The sequence below is a fragment of the Amborella trichopoda genome, chromosome 7, assembly GCF_054954075.1.
Source record: "Amborella trichopoda isolate Santa Cruz 75 chromosome 7, AtrichopodaSantaCruz75HAP2 v2.0, whole genome shotgun sequence".
Taxonomy (NCBI): domain Eukaryota; kingdom Viridiplantae; phylum Streptophyta; class Magnoliopsida; order Amborellales; family Amborellaceae; genus Amborella; species Amborella trichopoda.
In genome coordinates, this window is record NC_142342.1 from 6296423 (window position 1) to 6319814 (window position 23392).

Genomic DNA, 23392 nt, shown 5'->3' on the forward strand with positions numbered 1-23392 from the left:
AAATCAAATCATATGCATATAAAGGAAAAAACAATGAAGAATTGAAAGAAGGGTTAAGAAACAAAACAAAAAAATAGAAGAAGTAGAACCATATTGAGTTTCAATTGAGAGTAATATCATCACTTCAATTTGGAGCTCTCAATAACTTTGAATTTTATAGATTTTAGTGATGGAATAATGAGCAATAATTAATTGAAAAAATATCTCCATACCCTCTATTTTTAAGTTTCATTTCACAATAAACCTACAATTTTAAAAGATATCTTGGGGTATAAAAATTGTAGATTTTATTTATTTTAACCCCTGAGCTAATTTGAACTTTTTTTTTTTTTTGCCAAACAAATCTAGAAAAAAATATCTTTCTAAAAGGCATCATCCCAAACTTCTAGAGATAAAGAAGGCTTCATGGAGGTGAGAGGTTTTCAGGAGGAGAGAGATAGGTGTTTGGAGAAACATAAGAGGAGAGAGAGAGTGAGAGAGGCATAGGAAGAGAGAGAAAGAGAGAAGTTTAAGGTATATAAGTAAAGAGAGAGGAATGATTGGGTTTAAAAATAATATGTCTTTCTCACATTTATTTAGGTTAAAAAATAGGTTTAAAATAGCAAAGGGTTAGAAGATTTCTTTTGAAAAATTGAGTTTATCAAGAAATGAAATTTAAAAATAAAGGATATAGAGACATTTTTTCTAATTAATTAGTTGATTGTATCATTAACCACTTCTCAATTTTGTTGTTTACTATGAATATAATGATTTCTGCTGCTTCTATTATTGTTGATTGTACATAACACAATCTATTTGTTTTTTACATTTTTTTAGATGTTTTCATTTAAAGTTTAAATCATTGTTTTAGAATCCGGTGATTCTTAATTTGGATCATTGATCCATGAGGGAATTGGTCGGGACCAAACCGGATTCAAGATGGTATGGGTCCAGCTTGGTTCTTCGCCCCCCACCCCTACAAAACCCCACAATTTATAATTTTTTTCTTTTTTTTAAGCTTATGTCCCCCTAAATCCCCAACCTATAAACCTCTATTTTAATTTTTACATTATTTTATTTTTAATAATTTTTGGATCACTAATTCAGACCGATTCAGATCGTTGATCCAGCAATCTGATACATATTTTTTGGGTGAATGATCCATCCCACCAATATGAATTTTAAAATAAAAAATTAATTTAAAACATGAATTTTTTTTCCTTTTATTGGTCCACAAAAAACCAAATGGTTAAATCAAGGCAAGAAAGCACCAAGAATGGAAAAAAAAAGGGGTCCAATATTGTATTGCGAATTGCCCAATACTTCAAGATTCAGGCTATTTTGTTTGCTTAAATCTTGCGAGGTTCGCTATAGTGAATGTTTCTAAAGTACTGGGGCGGTGCCAGATTATGTTATCTGAAGCGCCTCTCTATAATGTTGAACGGACTCGAGCCGACTCGAGCGATTGCAAAGCAGCTTGGTGAATTTTCAAACTTCTAAATAAACAATATCGTTCAAATTTAAATTTAGGAAAAATTATGTAAATATTCAATTTAATTACCATTATTATCAAAATATCAAATACTTTCTGTTATTACTAACATGTCTGTTTTTTTCACTTCTTAACGATATTTTTAAAAAAAAGAAAACATTTTTACCCTTTATCAGTTTTTCAAAAACCGAAAGCAAACCAATTTCGGTTTACAAATGGCAACAAGCCATTATATAACGGTGGAATAAAGGAAGTAAACATTATTTTTATCCACAGACCATTTGTCTACCCGTTACGCCCACACCTATTTCTATAAGGCCTAGGTTTTCATAAAACAAATTAAGGCCTCACTTTAAATCCTCATCCAGAAAGCACTTTGGGCATCGGAATATCTATGATGGCTCTAAAATAAATTTCTAACATGGATTATGAAATTTGAAGCTAAAAAAGGTACAAATCTTGCATAACCGTAAAAACTTATTTATTATCATAGTCATTGAAGCTTTTTCCCAACTATTTGGTGAAATAGATGGTCTAGATAATGTATTACAATATACACTATTTTTGGGGTTTGAATTTTTTTTTATACATATATAGCCATGATGGTCAATGTTGATATTACCTATTGGAATGTTTTTTAATGCCATAATTGCAATTTTAAGTGAGTTTTGAGGTGAAGCTTTAGTTATTTTGATAGGGTTGCAGCCTTATCAAAATATTTTCTAAAGATTAGAAATTTTTTGTGTACAATATTGACTTTATGCTATAGAAGTATGGTGCATCTCAAGAAATCCACTAAAAACGGTTGTTCTAAAACCCACAAAAAAAAACGTTACAATTGTCATTTCAATATGAAAAAAAAAGATTTTCGGTCCTAAAAATAGTATATCTTGTAACACATTATCTAGACCATCTATTTTCAAAAAATGTAAGGATATATAGATATGTTGATACACTATTTTTTTAACTTTAAATTTCATAATTAAATATAACAATTGATTTTTAGGCAATTATAATAGTTTTCGACACCTGCAGCTTTTCATACGTTCGAAACTTTGATTATTAAAGGTTTTCACCTTATACAAATGACACCCAACCTAAAAATAACAAATGAAGATGAAAAAAACAAAAAGATGGAAACAAAATTGTCCTCAAATTCAATAACTTAGAAATTACAAAAGCAAAATTAACTGTTTTAGTGGTATCGACTTTTTGGGCAGTTGTGAAATGTAGAGTTTTTTTCACAGGAAATTAGCACTGTGATAGAGGGGCATTTAAGGAAATTAAAGGTACTTTGGTCATTTTGGAGAAAAAAAGGGGCATTTTGGGTCATTTTCACAATATTTCCGAAGAGCTACCAACCACATGGGTGCTCTCAACAACCCATTTGAGGTGCCATTCTCGAAGTCCCCCAACTTATGCATTCTAAGAATTAGGCCTAACAAAAACTAATTGGATGAGGTTTTTATCCAGGAAATAGTTTATATAAGTGCAACTAAACAATTAAATTAAGGCGCATCTCGAAAATTTCATTAGGAGAAGCTATTTTGATGTCTAAATACTTTCAAATTGATCATCTCGACCTCAAGATACATGGGCACGATAAAGAGAGGGATTTCAAGTTTTAGAAATAGTGTACTTTATAATGCATTATTGGACCATCAATTTTCAAGATTTTCAAGTTTTCATACATCCAATTTATACTATTTTTGAAGCTTTAAAATTTATAATTAGTGATGAAAATATATTTTCAGGCTATCACAAAGATTTTCAATATTGAAACCACATTTGTCGACACTATTTGAAGGTGCGATTTACTTTGATTGTTTAAAGCTTAAGCTCTATACAAACCGTACCCTTTTATATAAGGCATAGTATTTATGAAAACAAAATAGAGCCCCACTTGAAATCCTTTTAAAAAGTACTTTCGACAGCAGAAATCATTGTGATGGAACTAAAATCAATTTTCGCCACGAATAATGAAATTCAAAATTAAAAAAATAATACAAATATTGCGGATCTCTAGACACTTATTTTTACTGCAAAATAGTCCTATACATTGGATTGGGCCACACTATTAATTAATTTGTAGAAAGTCTACGTAGGTCCTGGCTTGATTTTCACTAATGCAGTATCTTGTAGTCCTTAGAATTCGGTGGTCAAATTCAAAGCCAAGATTTGGTTAAAGACCATAGACAGCGAGAGAGTATTATTAACATTTCAAAGGAGAGAAAGAGAGATTTCTTAATCCAAAAATATACGAGATATATATAGAGGATGCATATGGGAATGGTACTTATGAAGAGGATGTATATGGGAATGATACAAGACAGTAATCACCATACACATCCCCGTTGTGACAATGTAGATGATACCCAAATGGCTGGAATATCACCGTCATCATACTCGCTTTGCGAAAGCCTTTGATTTTCAGCCCGGCCCGGACGGAGCAAAGTTCTGTTGAATTTGCTTGAGTATCCAACAGGCCGCTTCCATCTGCTTGGGCCTCTCTGGCCGAAGCACAAAATTATCTTTTATTTTTTATTTTGAAAATTTTTTATTTTAATATATTTTTATACATAAAGATATATTTTTTAAAATATTTTGAAGCATTGATTCAAATCAATCAAAGCATTGAAATTTTTATGCTGCTTAAACAAAAAACAAAAAGAGAGCCTACCATGAAACAATACGAGAATCGGAGTTCCATACAAAATTTTCCCTTAAAATTATCCAAAGTGAATTTGATAACACTAGGCAAGATCTGCATTGAGAAATATTTGTATGACACGTTTAGGCTACGTTTTGAAAGCAGAATTTTCCATTTCCGACATAAACAAGATAGAGATAAACCAAGATAGAGAGAGAGATTAGGGAAATTAGCTTGCTGGGTTAGAAGCACATTCGGAAAATACGTGCTTTTGAAGTAATAAGAGAAGATGCAATTATGCAAGCTGAGATAGAGGCGGCCCATAATTGTCTTCTACATAAGGACAAGCCCATAAAAATACGCAAACGCTTTAAAAATTAATTAATAGTGTGGCTCAATACAATATTTTAGGTGGTTGAAATCTTTTTTTTTTTTTTTACAACCATAATGCACAAGCCAAGATGATTGATGTAAATGTTTTTTATTTTTTCACAACCATAATGTTCAAGCCAAGATGATTGATGTAAATGCTGTCTAATATTTGAATTACAATTTTCAATGAGTTATGAGGTGAGGGTTTATATGTTTTGACAAGCTGCAACCCTATTAAACTATTTTTCAAAATAATTTGATGTGCAATTTAAAAGCTTCAACTTGTACAATTCATTTATTAGTTGTAAGATCAAAGTAAATATATGAATTAGGAAATAAATAAAATAAGTAAAGACGACAATGAGAAATAAAATCCAACTTGGAGGGATGGGCGGAAGACTAGGCAGTTAGACGACACAATATAACGTCTTGAGTTATTTTTAATATGAATCAAGAACCCCATTTCCATTGAATTACCTAAAAAACAAGAATCCTACTTGAGATAGTGAAGATGTTGTTTGTGTATATGTATCCATCGTAAATATCATTTTTTAAGCTAAAAAAGGGCAAGGGATAGACTAAAAAAGGACATGGATGGAAGTAGTGAGAAAAATATATGGAGACTTATGGCTTCCTGAAAGTATGATCCGTAATAGAGGAGTATGCCAGACTAGAATTTGTGTACCCGACCCCAATTAATTAGAAAAAAACTTTGACGAGGATCATGAAGTATATGTTCTTTTCTTTTTTTGAGAAAATTATATGCTTTGTCTCTATAGCTTATAATTTTGCTTGACAATATGCCAAGAGAAGCAATCGAGTCTTTTGACTTAATTGCACTCAACAATTGATTAAAGTTTTAGCGACATTTGACCTTGGTTAACAGTGGTCTAAACTCAAGCAAATGGACAATACCATGGTCCAAATTTAAGTAAACCAATATTGTTTATGTGGTCTCTTTGGCTTTGGCATAGTATATATATATATATATATATATATATATATATATATATATATATATATATATATATATATAAAGAAAACTTGTGCAAATAAATCATTTATTTTAATACAAGAATGTCACAATCACTCTCGTTAGTCAGCTTTTAAATCATGTGGTTGTAAGTATATTATGGATTAGACTTAAAGTTCAACAAAAAATTTCTCGAACTTTGTGATTCATCCTAAACTATCCAATTTGATATCTAATGACTAGGAGTGATCGTGACCTCCTTGAAAAATGATGAATGGTCTCATAGTATATAACTCCATATCTATATTATATTATTGAGCCATAATTCATGAGAGCGCAGGGAGATTATGTATCCTAAACATTATATGAGTTTAGGCCAAACTGGACAATTTATTTCCTATATATTTATTTCCTATATTACATGAGGGAGATAGAGATAAAGTGAGTTACCTTGGAGGAGAGAGAAAGACTTTATTTTTCAAAATCCCTAAAGTCTTTGGTGCCTTTTAAATAGGATAGAAGGAGATTCTTAACAATAATGCCTAAGAGATAGGGAGAGATATGTTAGGGTGTGTGAGAGAGTTACATGAGTGAGAGGGAGAGGGACTTTCTTTTTCAAAAAACCCCTAAAATTTTTTGTGCCTTTTAAATATGATAGGAGATTCTTAGAAATAATGCTCAAGAGATAGCATAGATATGTAATGATGTGTGAGGGAGAGAGTTACGCAAGAGAGAGGGAGTTTCTATTTTTTAAAATCCCTTAAAATCTTGATAAAGAAAGATTTTAAAAGATATATTTTAAAAGTAAGAAAGATAAAGAGAAGATAAATGAAAAATGGTATAGAGATATGAGCCAGCTTTTATGCTTCTTGTACAATATAAACTTTATATACTTCTCCTATCCAACTGTCTATTTTATAATATTTTATTTTTAATTTTTTATACAAAATATTTTGATACCAAAATTTGGGCGTCCAATCCTCTTGGAACTCGTGCCTATAAACAATATAAAAAAATATTCCCTATAAAATAAAATGACTAAAATGCCTTGAAAGTTCAAGGGTATTTGGTCATTTTATTTTATTATTGAGGTGATTTCACGTACCAAATTTCACTTGATTTAAATTAGACGCCTGGATAAAAGGGGAAGTATATATCTTTTATGCTTTAGGGGAAGCATAAAAACCTTTCCAATGAGGGATAGAAAGAAAAGAATTGTGCAATGAGAAATAAAACATAGGTAGATAGACTTGAAAGAGAAGATAAATGAAAATATTACAGGGCGCTGGTTTTTCACCCAATTTTATGGGGCCGTTGGTTTTTCACTCAATTTTCTAATAAAATTTTTGAAAAATATCGTACAGACTCTTAATTCTCCATTTTATTACATGGTAGACTATCTTTTCATTTTTCTTTCAAGCAGCATAAAAAAAACCCTTGCTTATTTCATTCTAGCCCCTCATCTCTTCTTTCTCACATTTATTCACTTTTGGCCACAAAAACTAGCCCCAACAAATTGTTTTATTCTATCTCAATCCAAAAGGCTTTTTAAGTCTATTTTGCACAATTTAAAAAATCTTTTGGATTGAGATGGAATAAAATAATTTGTTGAAGCTAGTTTTTGTGGCCAAAAGTGAATAAACATAAGAGAAAAGAGATGAAAGGGTACGATGAAATACGTGAGAGTTTTTTTATACCGTTTAAAGAAAAATAGAAGGAGGGTCTACCGTGAAATATGATGGAGAATTAGGGATCTGTACCAAATTTTCCTTAAATTTTTCTATCTAATTTACGAGCTATAATATAATATCCTACCCTACCCTAAAATTCAATAACCAAATTTTTTGGATTGAACCAAATAACAAGATTATTTTCCCCAAAAGATGGGGATGCCATCCAATTCCAATCACAATATTATTTCCTCCCTATAATGGAAAAAGATAGGGATGCTATCCAATTTTACAGCAAACCGTAGCATGAGATCTATTTTTTGTTTACGCTAGCCAACTTCTTTAAAAGGATTATCATGTATTGCTTGGAATTAATAAGGTATATGTTTTACATTCATGGAATCACAACCATGTATAGTAACAATATGTTGTATCAATTTGAGTTTAAGAAATTATTAGTTAAGACTAAGTTATTGTATTCTATGATCACTAACAAATATTTGTTTCTGTTTGATAGAGCTATATATATGATAATTTTGGAGATTCTAATCCCAGGATGTGCCCACCATGGTTAAATCCATAAACATCGTTAAAGTAAGCTTCTATATGTTGTTTCATCATTGTCATCCATCTACTAGGATTCAAGCATTTATGTTCCATTTGTATTTCAGAAAAGATGTCCTTTTATATCTAAGTATTTAGATATGATATGAAAGCATGAAATAAAATATTTTATAAAAACTTTTATTTTCGTTTATTTGGAACTTTAAATTTTTAATGATTTATGTGATATTTTTTGTTTTATTTCTATTTGGTTATTTTTATTTTGTTCTAAATTTAAAAACACATTAATTTCTATTTCATTTATTTTTACTTATTTTATTGTGATATTCAAACATCTTAATTTTTCATGGATGTGTATGTTGTGTTTTTAGAAAAATAAGTAAAATTACTTCTTCTTTTTTTACCTCTTTTATTATATGGGAAAAATTTATATGAGGTTGCAACCTTAAAAAGCAGAACTACGGATGCACCTCAAAAAAAGAGTAGAACTACAGATGCACCTAAAACATCCATCGGAAAATATTGTTTTCATATTGAAAAACCCTCTAATTGATCATCTTGATGTAGAGATTGAAAGAAAGACCTATGTGATCATTTACTGGGGAATACATTTTTTTTTTTTTTTCTTCACCTTTTTCTTTTGGCAAAAGATCACTTACATGTGGCCTTTATTAGAATAAGATAAATTTCAAAATAAAATAACGATAAAACCAAGATCTTAACAACTTGATGCCATTAAAACAACTATGCACTATGCTTGAGAACAAAAGATAAGATTGCAAGAAACAAAAGGAAGATTGTTGGAGATTACCTCAACCGAGCTTATTACACCCCACACCGAGTCACCACCATCCGATGGCGCGGGATCAACGGTTTAGCTTCAATCTCGAACCTGAAAAACAAATTTCGGCCAAACCACACCAATGGAGCATGAACCCATTTGATCACAAATTCAAACTCTAGGTGAATTATCTTAGCAACGTAATTTGAGAGAGATAGATTCTCTTTTTGCTAAACCCTAAAACCCTTAGCCATAAATCCATATTTGAGAGATATGAGAGAAGAACTCAATAACCTAAACCTCTAGGTTCTTTCACCATGTGAGAGAGAGAGATCAAATATGAGAGAGATAAACTTTCTTAAGAGAGAGATAGAAAGATAAGGTGTAGAGATTTATTTATAGGCTTTGAATAATATTAGAGTTTCTTAAGGTTTTCTTTGGCTTGCATCTTCTTGTGAGATTGAACATAGACCGTCGATCAAGGGTGACTTGTGGGGTGAGAGATCTGAGTCATCCATTTCATAGATGGGCCATCAACATTATGAAAGGTGCATGAACCATTATCCCCCTTTCCTAAATCATTTTTCCATCAATAGAAATTAAATAAATTAAATCTAATCAAAATATTGTGCATACCATAAAATAACAGAAGTCTACTCAATCTTTCCACAAAATCTTTCAAAGATATATTAAGTCAATATTTAATCAATATCTTCCAACCATATGGCAACATATCATATCACCAAAAAATAAGAAAGGAAATAAGGGTGGGGCGTGCCACCCAAGGGAGGAACTCATGGGCCCTACCTTTTAAAAATATGACGGGCCCATGTGCACAATGGGCCCCCATGATATTTTTATATATTTAAAATTAATAAAAGGATTTTAGAATATTATTTGAATATTTAAACAATTGTAAAATCAATATATTTAATTTTATAAATCCAAAAATTATAAATAAAATATCCAGGGGTTCATAAAATTCAAATAATAATCTTAAAATAATTTTCATCATAAAACAAACAAAATTAAATTAATTTGATAGGAAAATGATCCATATGGTTTAGGATTCAACAATCATGAATTGTGGACTACAGACCACACTTGCTTTATCAGACAGACTCAGTGTTTCCCATGACCCACAGTCTAAGCAGGAACTCATTAGCGGGTCACCAAAGTCCGACCGAAGAGCCAAGGGATCGCAATCGCAATCTTTGGATTTCAGGTCCTCCCCTAGAGATGAGTCAAGGTCACCTAGACTTGATGCGACCATAGCTCCTATGATGCATAGGAGTATCTCTCGCACATGCACACGCTTTACCCTAAAAGGTGGATTTCTAGCTTTTTCGAACGATCTATAAATATGCGTCCTCTGTGATGACATATGGATGAGGCTTTGGCCCCTGTCTTTGTAGGCCATCATCACACACAAGGGTCACACAGTCCTTCGGCTCACTCATCCGGGCATGTTCTCTGTTCTGATCAAGGGCTAACCCATAAACTTTCATCGGTTTGTTCTTCATGCACAGGTAACATGGGTATTTCTCAACCGACTGGCCTAGATCGTCAATCATAAATCGGTATCAGCGAACCGTCGTTTGCTTAGTATGGTCCACGAGGGACCACACTCCCACTGAGTTCATGTTCCACTATATCATTTCATTTTACAAGAACTCATCCACTTGCCCTTTGAAGGCCTTACATTCTCTCTTTCTCACTTTCTCTCATTCCCATCTCTCTCTCCCAATTACAATCTCTCTCAAGCATTTTTACTTATTCTCTCAATACTTTAATCACGGCTTTCGCCATCAATCTTTTCACAAAAGAATTTATAGAGGCAACACATTTTTCTTTTTTATGCTTGGATCTCATTTCGAAAATGGTCGTAGCTCATCTTTCACTTCGCATTGCGAATCATGGACCTGTTGTCGTAAAATAACATCGCGTACCCTCATCGCATGGGGTCGTATGTTCATGGGCTCAAAAGAGTTCTTCAAATAAGCTGCTCCCTCTTGTAGCCATACAACCAGCACCAAACATTTGGGTTTCATGGGTGAATAACATTATAGTCTATTATTCCATTTGGCATGTCAAATACTAGCAGGTGCTCCCACTCGAATATTTAATTTATCTCTTTCTCGATCTCACCTCATTCTTCAGGTGATAAAAACATAGTTTTATATGCTTGGAGTTCTTATAGAATTGTGGCTCCTTTGACATGCATATCATCACCGTGCTGTCGTAGAAAATTCTTACTGCCTCACAACGCACGAGGTGAAAGTCAAATCGATTAAGAAATTTCTTAATCCAAACAATACGCCAAGTACTGTGCCTTCATGGTGGACAATTTCGTCACATCTTGTTTCTTTGATTTTCAAGAAACTGCACCCCCTCCAAGTATGAACACATATCCAGATGTAGACTTTGCATCATCTGCATCTGTGAGATAGCTTGCATCTGTATATCTGAATATCCAAGCAGCTAAAAACCATGAGACTGTAGCAGGTCCCACTCAATTATTACACATACAACATATATATTCTCAATATTCTTATGTATATATCATGAGGTAGCATATCTAGTCTCATGCAATATGTAATTCAATACCCGCTGGTTTCACAATATGCAAAAACCTTTATGAACCACAAAGGTTCAACCACTCTAGACATCTTGGTAGTAAATTCATACATACCAAGTTATCTAATCAACACAATATGTGTCAGAGAAACCCAGCATGATGGCATTTCTACAACATTTCTTATGGTTCAAACTTTTAGGTAGTCGAGTGTCACACCCCAAGAATTTACAATACTGTTATTCTTGAGATGTGACAGACAAAACATATATACATCTATTGATAGGACAAATTTACAGTGGCGAGGTCTTACAAAGTAACAAAAGAAAGCTAGCACAACAACAATATCTTCCAAGGTTGATCTTGACTAGCACTCAAAATGAATCCGCAGTTATCCTGAAAAAATGTTTACCATAGTTTGATGAGTTTGGCTACTCAGTAAGTGATCATCATAATCCTAAAAATAATCATGATTGAAAGATATCAATATTTTCCAAAATGAGATCGATTAACAGAAATGCATCAACAGTTTCACTTTCAATAAATGCATAATTAAGTATAATCCGAGTAATTGAAATGCTTATAACACTTTTAACGGCAGTGCACAATTCAAAAAATTTCACAAAATACCCTATTGGCGTCCCAAGTAGGATACCCCATCAGCGTCCTAATGGGTCCACTTAATCCCTATCGGCGTCCCAGATAGGTCCACTTAATCTCTGCAGGTCCACTTATACCTCACCGGCGTACCGGATGAGTCCACTTAATCCCTACCGACGTCCCAGATATGTCCACTTATACCTCATCGGCGAACCGGATGAGTCCACTTGCATATTTAAATTATTTCTAAATCTCTTTAAACATTCGAAAGCAGCAATATCATGTACTCAACATATCACTGAAATCATTAATATGAATTTCACTTAAACCATTAATAACAGTCACTCTCTATAACATTTCAAAAATAACCAATCAAATATTTTGGGCTCAAATTTAAAAAGGTAGCAGTTTGTAAAGGTATTCTAGCATAATTGCCAATTTAATATGTATAGAAAAACTCTTATAGAAATTCAAGAATACAGAATTATCACAATTTATGGGATATCAATCCACAAATAAACATTTCACAACAATACTATAATCAATTACAAAAATGCCAATTTTTAAATAATAAGGCAGTCCTTTGCACATGAATTTTACAATGTCTAAATATTCAAAACAGTAGAAAGAAATATCACAATTTTACTAAAAGCAGAAATATCACATTTATTTCTAACAATAGACAAGAAAAATAAATAAATTTATTTTTCATAATTTACAGCATTCAAAATTTCTAACATAGATAAAATATCACAATTTTTATTAAAAAGATTATTTTTCAAGATAACGAGGTCACGTGCGCATAAAATTTATCGCGCCTAAAATTCATGATAATAAGCAGAAATAATTATTTCATTTTATTTTTAAAAAGAATGGATTATTTTTCGAGACAATGAGGTCACTTACACACAAAACTTATAAAATAAAGATCCTGGACGGAAATATCACTATTTATTAAAAACAGACTATTTTTCAGGAAGATGATGTCACTTACACACAAATATTTGGGAGGGAGCTTCTCATAAAAATTCGGCTCGAGAGAGTTCATTGTGTTTCGACCAGAGAGAAAAATCTCATAAGTTTTCTAAGGTAGGAGTCTTCACCTCTCTGAATTTAAATTTTACTAACATATTATTGTATTCTTTTATTACGTTACAGGTGTGAGCGTTAGTTTACGCTTTAAACACCTAAAGCTTTTATTACGTTACAGGTATGAGCGTTAGTTTACGCTTTAAACACCTAAAGCCCACGTCCTTTAGTGGACGTGGCAAGAGCAAGGAAACACAAAGCTTTTAAAACAAAAGCTTTTAAAAGTAACGATGGTCCCTAAAGACCATCATGTTCAAACGAATTGTCATGTATTAATAGTTGTTTTTTGTTCTTTTTGAAAGATTAGAATTGTTACATTCTTTCGCCCTTAAAAAAATTTAGTTTTCTAAATTTGTGTACCTGATTACTGAAAAAGATAGGGATATTTTCTCGGATATCGTCTTCTCGTTCACAAGTCGACTCTTCTCTTGAATGGTACTGCCATAATACACGAACCAAAGGAATCTCCTTCTTACGTAACACTTGCACCCTTCTATCCAGTATCAAAATTGGCTGCTCAATGAAGGATAGGTCCTTCCTGATCGGTAAAGGTTCATATTTCAAGATATGGGATGGGTCGGGCTGATATTTTTGTAGTGAAGATACATGAAAGACATTATGGACGTTTGCCAATTCGGGTGGTAAGGTAAGTCTATAAGCGACACCTCCGATTCTTTCTAGGATTTCAAATGGTCCGATGTAACGTGGGCTCAACTTTCCTTTCTTGTCGAATCTCATAATGCCCTTTATTAGTGAGATTTTTAGGAAAACTCGATCACCTTCCTTAAATTCAAGATCTCTCTGCCGGTTATCGACATAACTCTTTTACCGACTCTGAGCTGTTCTGAGCCTTTCACGAATTAATGTTATCTTATCTGTGGTTATCTGGACAATTTTTGGCCCCAAAAGCTTTCTTTCACCAATCTCGTCCCAACAGATAGGTGACCTGCATTTCCTTCTATACAGGGCTTCATATGGTGCCATCTGAATACTGGCTTGGAAGCTATTATTATAAGCAAACTCAATCAGGGGTAAATGGTCACCCTAGCTTCCTGTAAAGTCAATAACACAGGCCCTCAGCATATTTTCCAAGGTTTGAATGGTCCTCTTCGATTGTCCATCAGTTTGGGGGTGAAAGGCAGTACTAAAGGTGAGTCTTGTCCCCATGGCTGACTGTAGTCTAGCTCAAAATTTAGAAGTAAACCGAGTATCCCTGTCCGATACAATACTGACCAGAACTCCATGAAACCGCACTATTTCCTTAATGTACAACTGGGCCAGTCGATCCAAAGTGTACGTCGTGCGAATCGATAGAAAGTGGGCAGCTTTGATCAACCGGTTCACAATGACCCAAATGCTATCATGTCTTGAATTTGTTCTAGGCAAGCCAGAGACAAAATCCATAGAGATGTGCTCCCACTTCCATTTTGGCACGGGTAAAGGCTGCAACAACCCAGCGGGCCTTTGATGTTCAGCTTTTACTTGCTGGTATGTTAGGCATTTAGACAAAATAATGCTACCTCTTTTTTCATATTATTCCACCAAAAGATTTTCTTCAAGTCCTGATACATTTTAATACTTTTGAGATGTATCGTATAACGAGAATGATGTGCTTCTTCCAAGATAGCTTTCTTCACACTCTCATCATTCAAAACACAAACCTGACCTTTGAATCTTAGCAAATCCTCACTACATATAGAGAATTCATCTCTCTTTCCTTGCTTCACCTCTTTTATAATTGTTATAAGCTGAGGGTCTTTCTTTTGTGCCAATCGAATCTGTTGGATTAATTGGGGTTCTGCCTTAATATTGACAATCATACTTACCACACCATTAATGGACGGAGTTGGATGCCAATCCACTATTTCCTCTAACAATCTCATTTCTTGGATCATTAGATGAGCTAAGACTCCCGTATATTTTCTACTTAGAGCGTCAGCCATAATGTTAGCTTTTCCTGAATGATAATGGATTGTACAATCATAATCTTTTAAGAAATCCATCCATCTTATCTGTCGCATATTTAAATCCTTCTGAGAGAAGAGGTATTTCAAACTCTTATGATCCGTGTATATTTCGAATTGCTCACCATATAGATAATGCCTCAATATTTTCAAAGCGAATACTATTGCAGCTAGCTCCAAATCATGAATTGGATATTTTTTCTCATATTCTTTCAATTGTCTGGATGCATATGCCACTACTTTTCCATATTGCATTAATACATAGCCCAAGCCTTTATGTGAAGCATCACTATAAATCACAAATCCCCCACTCCCCTCAGGAATAGTTAAAATAGGTGCTGAAGTTAATCGAACTTTTAGTTCTCTTGTCCACTCAAATTTGACATTCTTCTGTGTCAATCGAGTCAATGGGGTTGCGATTCGAGAAAATCCTTCTACAAATTTTCTGTAATATCCTGCCAATCCCAAAAAGCTTCGAACTTCAGTCACATTACTTGGTTGTTTCCAATTAACAACAGCTTCAACCTTTGAATGATCAATTGATAGACCTTCCTTTGATATGACATGTCCTAAAAATGTCACTTGTTCAAGCCAAAATTCACATTTACTAAGTTTGGCATACAATTTCTTCTCTCTTAATATTTGCAATACCATTCTTACATGTTGCTCATGTTCCTTCTGATTCTTGGAATAAATTAAAATATTATCGATGAATACCACAATAAATTTATCCAAAAAGGGCTTAAAGATCCGATTCATCAAATCCATAAATGCAGCAGGTGCATTGGTTAATCCAAAAGGCTTGACTAAAAATTCATAATGGCCATACCTTGTTCTGAAAGCTGGCTTGAGTACATCTTCACTTTTAATCTTAAGCTGATGGTATCCAGATCTAAGATCAATTTTTTAAAACACTTGTGATCCTTGTAATTGGTCAAATAAATCATCAATTCTAAGTAATGGATACTTATTTTTCACTGTCACTTGATTCAACTGTCTATAATCAATACACAATCTCATAGTCCCAACTTTCTTTTTGACAAACAGTACTGGAGCACCCCAAGGTGACACACTGGGTCTGATAAAACCTTTATCTAATAATTCTTCCAATTGTTGTTTTAGTTCCTTAAGTTCTGCAGGAGCCATTCTGTAAGGTGCCTTAGAAATTGGTGCTACCCATGGCAATAATTCAATGGAGAATTCAATTTCCCTATCAGGCGGTAATCTTGGCAATTCTTCTGGAAAAACGTCAAGAAATTCTCGGATAACCGGAGTGGTATCCAAATTTATTTCTTCCTTCCTATCTTCTTTGATATAGGCAAGAAAGCCTTAACACCCTTTTCGAAGGAGGCGATTAGCTCTAATACAAGAGATTAAATATGATGGAGAGTCTTTTTTGACACCATTGAAGTAAAATACTGGTTGATTCGGAATACTAAAGATAACAATTTTCTTATAACAATCAATACTTTCATGGTATGCAGAAAGCCAATCCATGCCTAAGATTACATCAAAATCTTGAATTTTCAGGAGTATTAAATCAACCAACAGTTCCTTTTCTTCTATCTTTATTACACATGATTTGTACACTATATTGGTGTTAATTGAAATTCTCATTGGTGTGGCTACCTCTAGAATGTATTCTAATTGTTCTGGTTCTACCTTTAAGTGGCATGCAAAGTGTTGTGACACAAATAAATGAGTAGATCCAGGATCAATCAAAACATGAGCTACTTTTTGGAAGATAGTAAGAGTACTTTGGATCACTGATTTTGAGGCCTAAGCGTCTTGCTCTGTAATCGCAAATACTCTTCCCTTCATCTGAGGCTTTGGAGCTATCTCTCCCTGCTTTGGAAGCTGTTGTGTCTGTAAGCTAGGACATTGTCTAATCTGGTGTCCCAATTTTCCACATTTAAAACATGCTCCTGTATTCCAATAACAAGGGCTTGATCCATGATTTTCCCCACATTTTCTACATGGTTCTATTGGGTTTTGAAATGGCGAGGGCCTTGGCTTCTTGTTTGGCCTTTCAAACTGTTGTCGATTAGATGATGTAGGTCTAACATGACTTTTCTGATTTTTCGTCTTTTGGTAATCTTCAAAATCTTTTTCAACAATTTGGGCTCGATCCACTATTTCAGCATAAGTTCTCAATTTCAAGACTGATATTCTGCTTCTAATAGCTGGCCGAAGACCCCTTTCAAATTTCTTCACCTTTCTTGCCTCATTGTTAATCATATGTCGTGCAAACCTGGCCAATTCAGTAAACTTGCCCTCGTATTGTGCTACTGTCCTATTTCCTTATATTAATTCTAGAAATCCCATTTCTTTTTGATCTCGAATAAAATCTGGGAAATACTTTTCATTAAATGCCTCTAGAAATACTTCCCAAGTCAAGGGTTTATTTGCTTTTACCAATACTCCTTTTGCCATTCGCCACCAGTGTTGTGCTTCACCTTATAACATAAAGACTGCCAAGGCCACTTTCCTATCATCAGGACATTCCATTACCTCGAATATTTTCTCAAATTGCATAATCCATCCCTCGGCTTCCAGTGGATTTACAGCACCCTTAAAAGAAGGTGGGTTCAATTTCTTAAATTGTTCGATATTACTCCCACCATTTCCTGTAACTGACTGCCTGGGTGGATTGTTGTTTTCCATCTGATGTTGTATTAGAGTAACCATATTTTCCAAGGCTTTGTGAATTACTTCCATATTAGCCTCAGCTATTCTGGATCTTGACTTTGTCCCTGTCTGTACACACAATAAATGTGATTTTAAGTACATTCTTTTTAAATTTCCTAAGAATCTTAAACCTATTGCTCTGATACCATAATTGTCACACCCCAAGAATTTACAATACTGTTATTCCTGAGATGTAACAGACAAAACATATATACATCTATTGATAGGACAAATTTACAGTGGTGAGGTCTTACAAAGTAACAAAAGAAAGCTAGCACAACAACAATATCTTCCAAGGTTGATCTTGACTAGCACTCAAAATGAATCCGCAGTTATCCTGAAATAATATTTACCATAGTTTGATGAGTTTGGCTACTCAATAAGTGATCATCATAATCCTAAAACTAATCATGATTGAAAGATATCAATATTTTCCAAAATGAGATCTATTAACAGAAATGCATCAACAGTTTCGCTTTCAATAAATGCATAATTAAGTATAATCCGAGTAATTGAAATGCTTATAACACTTTTAATGGCGGTGCACAATTCAAAGGATTTCACAAAATACGCTACTGGCGTCCCAAGTAGGTCACCTATATACCCCATCAGCGTCCTGATGGGTCCACTTAATCCCTGCAGGTCCACTTATACCTCACCGGCGTACCGGATGAGTCCACTTAAGCCCTACCGACGTCGCAGATATGTCCACTTATACCTCATCGGCGAACCGGATGAGTCCACTTGCATACTTAAATTATTTTTAAATCTCTTTAAACATTCGAAAGCAGCAATATCATGTACTCAACATATCACTGAAATCATTAATATGAATTTCACTTAAACCATTAATAACAGTCACTCTCTATAACATTTCAAAAATAACCAATCAAATATTTTGGGCTCAAATTTAAAAAGGTAGCAGTTTGTAAAGGTATTCTAGCATAATTGCCAATTTAATATGTATAGAAAAACTCTTATAGAAATTCAAGAATACGGAATTATCACAATTTATGGGATATCAATCCACAAATAAACATTTCACAACAATACTATAATCAATTGTAAAAATGTCAATTTTTAAATAATAAGGCAGTCATTTGCACATGAATTTTACAATGTCTAAATATTCAAAACAGTAGAAAGAAATATCACAATTTTACTAAAAGCAAAAATATCACATTTATTTCTAACAATAGACAAGAAAAATAAATAAATTTATTTTTCATAATTTACAGCATTCAAAATTTCTAACATAGATAAAATATCACAATTTTTATTAAAAAGATTATTTTTCAAGATAATGAGGTCACGTGCGCATAAAATTTATCGCGCCTAAAATTCATGATAATAAGCAGAAATAATTATTTCATTTCATTTTTAAAAAGAATGGATTATTTTTCGAAACAATGAGGTCACTTACACACAAAACTTATAAAATAAAGATCCTGGACGGAAATATCACTATTAATTAAAAACAGACTATTTTTCAGGAAGATGATGTCACTTACACACAAATATTTGAGAGGGAGCTTCCCATAAAAATTCGACTCGAGAGAGGAGTTCACTGTGTTTCGACCATAGAGAAAAATCTTATAAGTTTTCTAAGGTAGGAGTCTTCACCTTTCTCAATTTAAATTCTACTAATATATTATTTTATTCTTTTATTACGTTACAGGTGTGAGCGTTAGTTTACGCTTTAAACACCTAAAGCTTTTATTACGTTACAGGTGTGAGCGTTAGTTTACGCTTTAAACACCTAAAGCCCACGTCTTTTAGTGGACGTGGCAAGAGCAAGGAAACACAAAGCTTTTAAAACAAAAGCTTTTAAAAGTAATGATGGTCCCTAAGGACCATCATGTTCAAACGAATTATCATATATTAATAGTTTTTTTTTTTTTTTTTTGTTTTTTTTGAAAGTTTAGGATTGTTACATCGAGGGTTCTAAATAAATAGAAACATGGGTCAACACATATAGGTATTTAAAAAAATAGTACATGATAGTTTTTCTCCTACTGTTATAAATATCTTCAAGACAGAATGTTTTTCTTTTTAATAAAAAAAAAAAATGACTTGGTGTATATATATATATATATTCATTCACAAGCAATAGTTATATAATAGTATGATAGTTTTAAATGATTTTCATAAAAACTTAATGGACCTTGCAAGGCTATATGGTTTTCTCAAAACCATATTCATAGACTTAGGCGTTTCTCAAATCATCCAATTTAATTATAAAATACATGCTTAGTCTTCATAAATCATGTTACTGCTCTACCTTTAATTTCATGCCAAGTCAAGTTCATGGCCAGAAAAACAAATGATATATACCATCTTATAATTATATCCAAAATAAAGCACGATTAAATAATGTCTATTAAAGCATTGACAAAATACTTCCTTTTTGGCAATTATGGAGAATTTATCAAGAGATCATCATCACATGCAAGATATCATATTATAGAAATTATTGAGATGATGGTCATCAATACCAAGTTCCATCAGAACACTTCTTTTGTGCTTACATATTTGAATGAGCCACACCCATCTCTCGTGTTTCATCCTTAGGGCTCAAAGCCCTTGATCAAATCACATCTCCATGTGTATCACTACTTTAAGTAGTTCATACTCAAGCACAAAGAGGCACAAAAACACAAGGTATTCAAACCCGACACTTTCAAATATCACTTAATGTCCATACACTCCATACATATACATAAACCAATTAGCCAAAATATAACCAAAGCACATTAAACAAAGTTATTGAATCATCTTTCCCTATATGACCTTATCATATAATGTGAGATAGATTTCATACCTCAAAACCATATAGTGTGGTACCTGGGCTTTCTTGATTCATTGCTTTTACTTGTTTGGCAAGATTTTGTGATCTTGGAAGTGCATGCAACTGATGGATAATATATTGGTCATTGGTTTCACATGTCGCGAAGTGTCCATCTCTTCGACACTTGGATTCTCCTATCTTACACCGTGAAGAAAATATCTTCTTCATCCCATTATTTTAAATATCACAATTTCGATTCTCCTACTGATCTTTAGTGTTTCTATGCTACTACCAAATCTCTCTATATATCCCTTCATTTCGAAAAAACCAAGATGTTTTTATAGGTATTGTGTTTCTTCTTCTTTCTGCTATTCCCAGATTGAATACTCTTCACATAGAGTGTCATATATTGTCAACTCTATATTACCTCGCTTTGAAGTTTTATTATAATAAACCATACTCATAGCACACTATAAAACCGTTTTAAATGAGCCAAAAAAAAAGGTCTTCATAATTAGGAATCCAAAGATGTGTCTTAACATGCCACATCTTTTTAATTTACTGCAGAATAGAATTTGAGCATCCCATGATAAAAATATGATATCTCTCAACTCATAAAGAGTTAATCTTCGAATTCTTTTGAGTATTGAAATGGACTCAAAAGAATATAAAATAGTGTCCAGTTTCATCCTTAAATCATACCATTTAGTGAATATTTATTTTAGTGACATTTAAGTCATAATGCAATTTTTTTAGTTGAAAATCAGGTTGAGCACCTCTCAATAAAAAAATTGTTTCTCTCAATCCTCAAAGAATTTCTTCTTAAATATTTGTGCTGAAAACTAGACTCAAAACCAAATCATAACATCATAGTTTGAATCCCAAATAATACTTTTTTTCAAAGAAATAAATAAGTGACATTCACGTCACAAAATAAATCATACTGCAGAATTCCAAAACAAACACTATCTAGTAAAATTGTCTTTTCTCTCTACTATCATGAAGTTTCCCTTTCAAATAAATTTTGTTTGAAATTAGATACATAATAGTAATATATATATTTTCACAAGCTTTATATCACTCTATTAAGTAGGTTTGATAAATATAATTATTCATGTTTTCAATGAAGGATATACTAAATTACAGAAAATTCGGGATAACCTCTTTTCAATCTAAAATTTTTATTCCGCGCTTCCCATATATATTTCTCTCTCAAATAAATTTTTCTACAAATTAGACTCATAATGGAAGTAAAAAAACTTAGTGTGAACCATAAAAGATTATGTTATGAATAGAAATTAAATTTTAACTTCCAAGTCATGAAAATAATTTTCGTTGCAGAAAACAACAGTTGTGCATCCTTCAATAAATTGATCATATCTTTCAAACCACAAGAACTTTCTTGATGAAACATTTTTTCTTTGAAAGTAGACTTATTTTTGTGAGTTAGAGGTAAATTTCAACTAGAAATAAAATCATATGATTGTTGAGAAAAATCACGGAACTCAATGGACAGTTCCTAAATTTTGCATAGTCAGAACTGACACCTTTCATTGTTGAGTTCATAACTCTCAATTCCTATAGGATCTCCCACTAAAATTTTGCAGGTAAATCCTATTCTTAAATACACAAAATATCAAGTATGTAATAGAAAAAGACCTCGTTATATTCTTCATATCTCTACTCCAAAATAGCCCAGAATACTTATTATGCAGAGTGCCTTTTCGGTGTTGGAATATTTCAATAATTCTTAACCGTAGGTGTATTTTTTTTACCACAAAGGTCATTAGCTTTCTTCTATCTCATATCCAAACTTTATCTAAACTCAATAAAGAGAAAAGACAACTAATGACATCAAGTATCAATAGCTCTGATATCAATAAAAGAAAGACCTATGTGATCATTTATCGAGAAATACATTTTTTTTTTCTTCACCCCTTTCGTTTGACAAAAGATCACTTACATGTGGTCTTTATTATAATAAGATAAATTTCAAAATAACATCAACATAATAATAAAACCAATATTTTAACAACTTGATGTCATTGAAACAACTATGCATTATGCTTGAGAATAAAAAATAAGATTGCAAGAAACGAAAGGAAGAGTGTCGGAGATTACCTCAACAGGGCTTATTACACCCCACATCGAGTCACCACCATTCGATGGCGCGGGATCAACAGTCTAGCTTCAATCTTGAACCGAAAAGTAAATTTCGGTCAAGCCACACTAATAGAACATGAACCCCTTTGATCACAAACTCAAACCCTCGGTGAATTATCTTAGCAACGTAGTTTGAGAGAGATGGATTCTCTTTTTGCTAAACCCTAAAACCCTTAGCCATAAATCCATATTTGAGATATACGAGAGAAGAACTCCATAACCTAAACCCTTAGGTTCTTTCACAATGTGGGAGAAAGAGATCAAACATGAGAGAGATAAACTTTCTTAAGAGAGAGATAAAAAGATAAGGTGTAGAGCTTTTTTTGTAGAGACAATCCCTTTGTATAGGCTTTGAATAAGATTAGGGTTTCTTAGGGTTTTCTTTGGCTTGCCTCTTCTTGTGAGATTGAACATAGACCGTCGATCAAGGGTGACTTGTGGGGTGAGAGATCTGAGCCATCTATTCCTTAGATGGGTCATCAACATTATGGAAGGTGCATGAAACATTATCTCCCTTTCCTAAACCATTTTCCCATCAATAGAAATTAAATAAATTAAATATAATCAAAATATTGTACATACCATAAAATAACACAAGTCTACTCAATCTTTCAACAAAATCTTTCAAAGATATATCAAGTCAATATTTAGTCAATATCTACCAACCATATGGCCACATGCCATATCACCAAAAAATAAGAAAGATAATAAGGGTGGGGCGTGACACCCAAGGGAAGAACTCATGGCCCCACCTTTTAAAAATATGGCAGGTCTATGTGCACAATGGGCCCCCCACGGTATTTTTATATATTTAAAATTAATAAAAATATTTTAGAATATTATTTGAATATTTAAACAATTGTAAAATCAGTATCTTTAATTTCATAAATCCAAAAATTATAAATAAAATATCTAGGGGTTCATAAAAATTCAAATAATAATAATATAATAATTTACATCATAAAAAAAATACAATTAAATTAATTTGATGGGAAAATGATCCATATAGTTTAGGAATCAACAATCATAGGGCACTCCACCCTC